Consider the following 6,074-nt stretch of genomic DNA (forward strand, 5'->3'; position numbering starts at 1 on the left):
ACAATTGTTGGAGGGGGAGAGATGGGGGGGGGGGGGGCTGGCTATCCAACTCTGCTAGGCTACAGTGACCCTCAACACCTGTCACAACTGATCATAGAAAAATGGGTAATGAACACGATAAAAGGAGAGGGGAGAGAAGACAGAAAGAAGAGACGCAGAAAGAGAGAGAGAGAGAAAGAGGAGAGAGACAGAAAGAGAGAGAGAGAGAGAGGAACTTAGAGAGCAGACAGACAGACAGACAGACAACAGGACAGACAGACAGACCAGACAGACCAGACAGAAGACAGAAAGAAAGAGAGAGAGAACAGGAAAGAGAGAGAGAGAGATAGAGAAAAGAGAGAGAGGAGAAGGAAGGAGAGATCAGTTTCTCGGACCAGAAAAATATTGCCATTTTCGGAAGTTCCTTAGTTTGCGTTTTGAGCAAATTTGGGACATGTCGGCGTCACCAGAGGCTATTGAAAGTTAGCTGAACTAGATTCAAAGGATTGAAAGAGCGACTTTATTTAACGAGCAAGAAACCGAGGAGAAGCAACGATTCTTTTTGGAACAAAGACATCTTGCCCAAGATCTGATGGAGAAGCCTCATCCAAAAGTAAGAGCTAGTTATGGATGATTATTCCGGTATTTAGAGATGTGAGGAAAAGAGATGAAAAGGATTTGTCCGCCCAAATTATTGCCGGCCAAGCGTATAGGGTACTGAAGCCTGAAAACCCCGAGCGTGAGTAAAGGATCTGAGGATAACGAGTCTGTATGAATATTTAAAAAGTCTAACACAGCCGATTTGTATGTTTACAGTTAAGAAACCAAGTGGCACATCTTTCATCAACTTGCTGAGTCCAAGAAGCCTAATGATAATTTTTTATCAAAAAGTTTACGATTATTGTAATGCATTTAGAGTAGAGTGCCTCTCCAAATGAACGGACCCGGCCCAAGAATGCAGAAAATGCGCTAAAAGTGATAACAGCATTGTAGTATAACCACGAGATTTGTCGTCTGCATAAATATCGACAATGTGTCAGACAAAAACCTAATGGACATGAATAAGCAAGATAATATGAGTGGTATAGTGACAAAGAAAAGGCAAATGTCAAATCTAAGATGAAGTAGGATGAAAGGTGTAGGCCAATTACTAGTAGATCTCCTGTAGCTGGATAATGAGTAGTAAAAGAACGATCGCTAACATTTGCTGCTGCGTAAATAAGCGGTGGTGAATTTCTGCTAGTATGTGGTAAGCTAAGAGTATAAAATGGCTAAAGTATTAGGGGTTTTCGCTGTTAAAAACACTGTGAAAAAAATGCTGACAAATGCTGACAAATCAAACAAGAGAAGATGTTGGGCTTTCATTTGGCGTGCCTAACGGCATGGTAGGTAATTTGTTCAAAATGTTTTATAGTCTTGATGATAGTAATGGATGGTATTTTGACGTTGACCGTCTTCTTGTAATGCCATTCTGCACTGCCATCGACTGCTTGATTTCAAGATTTGCAGCATGCTATGGAGTAAATAGAACTGTGATTTTATACCCCTGAAATTATAGCACATTTTTCAAAAAAAAACGTGCAACCGGTCCACCTTCGCTCTATTCTGGCTCCCTGAGCAGCTAGCCGCCAAACCTTACCTGTTAGTTGAAGCCACATGCTCCCCTGTTAGTCCCGACCAACATGCGGCGGGGTGGAATAACCCGCTACTGCGGCTCGTGTATAGGCGAACCAGGTGACACCATGAGCGTAAGGCTATGCGCGTCCCCACTGTACAGCCTCCCGCGAGAGGCAGACATTTAGCGGGAGGACCAGATATGAGTGAGCTTCGGCTTTGCGTGTCACAATTGGACGCTCAACGCTCAAATTCTAGCCCGGCCAGCTGCAGGGAGAGGTGCAATAACCCGCCACCGGGCTATGCACACAGCGTAGCAGGAGACACCGTGCGCTCGTGTTCCAAGCAGTAAAACAACGGATGATCTGAGCCCGAGACTCAGCCCGCCTCTTCTGAATGAGCACGAGAGGTACTAGCAATAGAGAGAATGTCGAGCAGAGTCTCCCCCGATAGCACTGCAGAGCATTGACAGACCACGACGGACCTTGAGAAAGAATATCCCCCCCCCGACCCCAAGAAATTTGTTAGGAATTTCTGGCTTCCTAAACTGCACGTTCCCCACCCCACTCCGCTTCCCCCACCCCCTTTCTTCCTCCATCCATCCTCCCCCCTCTCATCTCACCTCCTCATCATCTCCTTCTTTTCCAACCCCAATGACACAGGTTGAGATGGTGTACTTCTGTACTGTACCCTCTACCCTGATGGTAAACATATTGGCCGAGGTGTGACGTTGAAAAACCGACAGGGAAGACCGACGTTTATTATAATCTGATGGGGTGCGTGTGATTGTGTGTGCGAGTGCTTGCGTGTGTGCATGCCTACGTGAGCGCGTGCGCTTAGGCTACACCTGTAGCTATTGTGCAGACTTGGTGGCAGCAGCATGGCATGGCTGTTCGAGGCCCAGTGTGTTAGCGGCTAACGACAGTGTGACCCCTCCCTCTTTGGCACAGAGTGCCATCTTAAACACATGAGCCCCTCCTCCTCCACTCAAACCAACACAGACAGCGGTCTGATCTGAGCAACACAAACAACACACGGCGAATCAGCGTAGACTTATCACACWCACTACACACACACAGAGAGATGCATGCGCGTAAGCGTGCGCACCCACTCGCACACACTCATACGTACACATCTGCCCTCGTACTGTCCATCTTGCCTCGCTCGCTTTCTCTCACACATACGAACACGCACATACGCGCTTCTCAAAATCTCTACTCCTCTATCCTTGAGAAAGAGAAAGCTTCCTTTCATCCCTACAAGTGTCCTCCCTCCTCCTATCCTTTGCCCTGCCCCCCTTCCTTCTCTCTCATCCCCAGAATTTCAATAAGACACCGCTGGACTGCTTGTGTTCTGGTATGAATCTTCCATTCATGTGATTGATGTTGCATGTTCCATATATCCATAATATGTAATATGTAATATGTTCAGAAAAGGTCCTGTCAGTAAATAATCAAGAGTCCTTTATTAGGATGAAGCAGGTGGCGGACATTGACTACACATCATAAAAAGAAAGATCATTTTGCACACACACACACACACGCACACACGCACACGCACGCACACACACACACACACGCACATGCAAACTCAGAGAGAGAGAGAGAGAGAGAGAGAGAGAAACACACAGGCCTGACCCCTGCACTCTGTGGGTCTTCTGTCAGTCATGCTGCGTGAAGGCAGTGGTACATAATTAAACAGGTTTAGGATCTCTCCTCTCCAGACCAGCAATAAACTACCTGCTCTACCTATGACTGACTGATTTACTGACTGTGTCTGACTGTCTGACTAGTCACTCGTCGGAGTTGAGATAATAACTGGGGATGAGTACTGAGGGGGAGAAAAACGAGGGAGAGAGGGAGGGAAGAGAGATGAGATTCTGCTCTTCCTTTCAAGCCTGTTAACCTGGGAAGAGTCCYTGTGTCACTCGTAATAGCAAATGTAATCCAGCTTTCCGTCTACGTGGCATAAGGTATCATGCAATTCACTGAATATAAAGATCTATTTTRCATCAGCTCACACCACAGGACTTCTCTGTACCTGACTGATGCCGTGTCTATCAGCGGGCCCRAGATCCCGTTCGCTATTATTATTAATACAGTCAGCACGCTATGACGCCAAACACAGAGAAGTAACGCAGAACCATCCTGCCTGTCCGTATGTCCGTCCGTCCGCCCATCTGGCTACGTGCCTGTCTGTCTACTTGCCCGCCCGCCCGCATGCCTCTCTGTTGTCACTCTGTCTGTCTATTTCTAAGAATAATTCAGAAGAAAACAAACACACACGCTGTCTCTCAAGAGTCTCACGCTCAACACTCTTCAAACCTCCGGTGGCTAATACCTTACTAAGCCCGTTTGGACTTTCCATACAGACGTCAAAGCATCGCTACAGCACACCAACACTGGGCACTTTCCCCCTGGCAGACACTGACTAGCCAGCCTGTGCAATCGGACACCGCAATGAACGCCGAGAGCTGGTGAAGAGACAAGTGTTTCCAACCACAAACGAACACGAGGTCAACATCGGAGGGACAGAACAGAGCTGTTCCCGGGGGGTGTGGAACGGCTGGAATCAAGTGGAGGGCAAGGAGAGGGTCGTCGTTCCACAGGGCTCCTTTTTTTCGGGAGCTTTGAAATACACTAGAAGTGTTCTTCTTTAAGGGAATTGACGCAACAAGAGGAGAGTGAGAAATCTCGTACAGCATGCATACAGTGCAGTGAGCGGCATCTCTGGCAAACACGGTCAAAAGTACAATCCTCTGACGGAGATCTCCGTCTGACACAATACCTGTTCATAACTGCTTTTGCCACCTTAAAAGCTCAAAAAAGAAGACCGCCCCGACTGACCGCCGGGACGACCTGGACGTATTTACCAGCTTCATGGTGACGTTGTTCTGCTCCCAGCGACACAGCAGCACATTCATCTTCCTCCTCTCTCGTCCTTATCCTCCTCTTCCTCCCTCACGCACACACCCGTATTAGGTAGGAGTGGGAGGACCAACGGCTAGCCAGGCCCAGACAGAATCCATCAGAGGCAGAGGAAGAAACGGGACTGAGGACCGCGGAGGCCAACTAACCAAGAAGAGATCCACAGAAAGAGAGGATTGATAGGTCGAGTAGAGTAGAGAGGGAGAGAGAGAGAGAGAGAGAGAGAGAGAGAGGGAGAGAGAGAGAGAGAGAGAGAGAGATCAAATGTGAGAGGGTTTTGAGAAATGAAACAAAGAAAGAAAAAGGACCCCCCAAAAAAGTTAGAGGGAGCGAGAGATCCAAGAAAGTTCCAGAAAATCCACTATATATCCAGTTAAAAGAGCCTGCTCCTGCACCCATCTCTAGCCCAGCAGGTCTCACTGTGCCTGTGGCCGGTGCTCACAGCCTACCCCTTCCCTCCTTTCTCTCCACCCCCRCTGGGTCCGCAGAAGGAGGAGGGAAACGAATGCTTTCAGTCAAGAGGAGKTCCACCACCTCTACCGTTATACCACTGCTCTGTCCGAGGGCCAGCCAAACCAAACACACACACGGAGGGAGGGAGGAAAAAGGGGGGAGGACCAACGGAGGGGAACCCCCTTCCTCTCCACCTCCCACTCCACCCCTCCTCTTCCACCTCCCACATCCCCTCCCCTGGACGCCCTCGGCAACGCTGGGCACTGTGCTGTCGCTTTTCAAATGGACCACTCGTCATACGGGGGAGGAGAAAGGGAAGAGAAAGGAGAGAAGAGAAGAGAGACCTCTTAACCTTCTACACTCTGTGATCCCCCCCCCCTCCACAAAAAAAAGTATCATGCTTGTGCATGATAATACTAGAAGGGGGTGAAGAGCGGGTAAAGGAGGGTAGGTTAGAGGACAAACCACATTGGCCTCCTAACTACCCCTCTCTGTTTTCTATTTATTCTGTATTTAACCAGTCCTCCTCCTTTCTTTAAAAAAAGCGAGGGAAGGTTTTATTTTCCAGAACCAAACATGGAACAGTCCGGTCTCTGATCACCACTCACCCACAGCTTACTGCTGCAGCAGTTTGGGTGTGTGTGTGTGTGTGGTGTGTGTGTGTGTGTGTGTGTGGTGTGTGCCTCACGCGGGATGCCCTCCATCTGAGCGCACGCACGCACGCAGCCACGCACGCACGCCACGCACGCACCCACACACACACAACACACACACCACACACACACACACACACACACACACACCCCGCCACGACCACAAATTCACAGCTGAATTTGACCTTTGGAATCGCCCGAGACGAAGCGAGGGTTGTTCGCAGTACGGGAACATGATCATTGCAGAACTCTGCAATTTCGAACACACGCCTGTTAGCTATTTGTTGCATCGACAACAACGACCACAGGCTGAAGATTAAGAGCCCGAAGACCTTGAAACCAACCGCACGCTACTGACTCATGCTCCCAAATGGTGTTTCATACAGTGTACCGTAAGCACACTTTCCCGATTTCTCTTTCATACTTGCAACTCCAGTCTAGTGCTACA

Source organism: Salvelinus sp. IW2-2015, linkage group LG15 (assembly GCF_002910315.2).
Source record: "Salvelinus sp. IW2-2015 linkage group LG15, ASM291031v2, whole genome shotgun sequence".
Lineage (NCBI taxonomy): Eukaryota > Metazoa > Chordata > Actinopteri > Salmoniformes > Salmonidae > Salvelinus > Salvelinus sp. IW2-2015.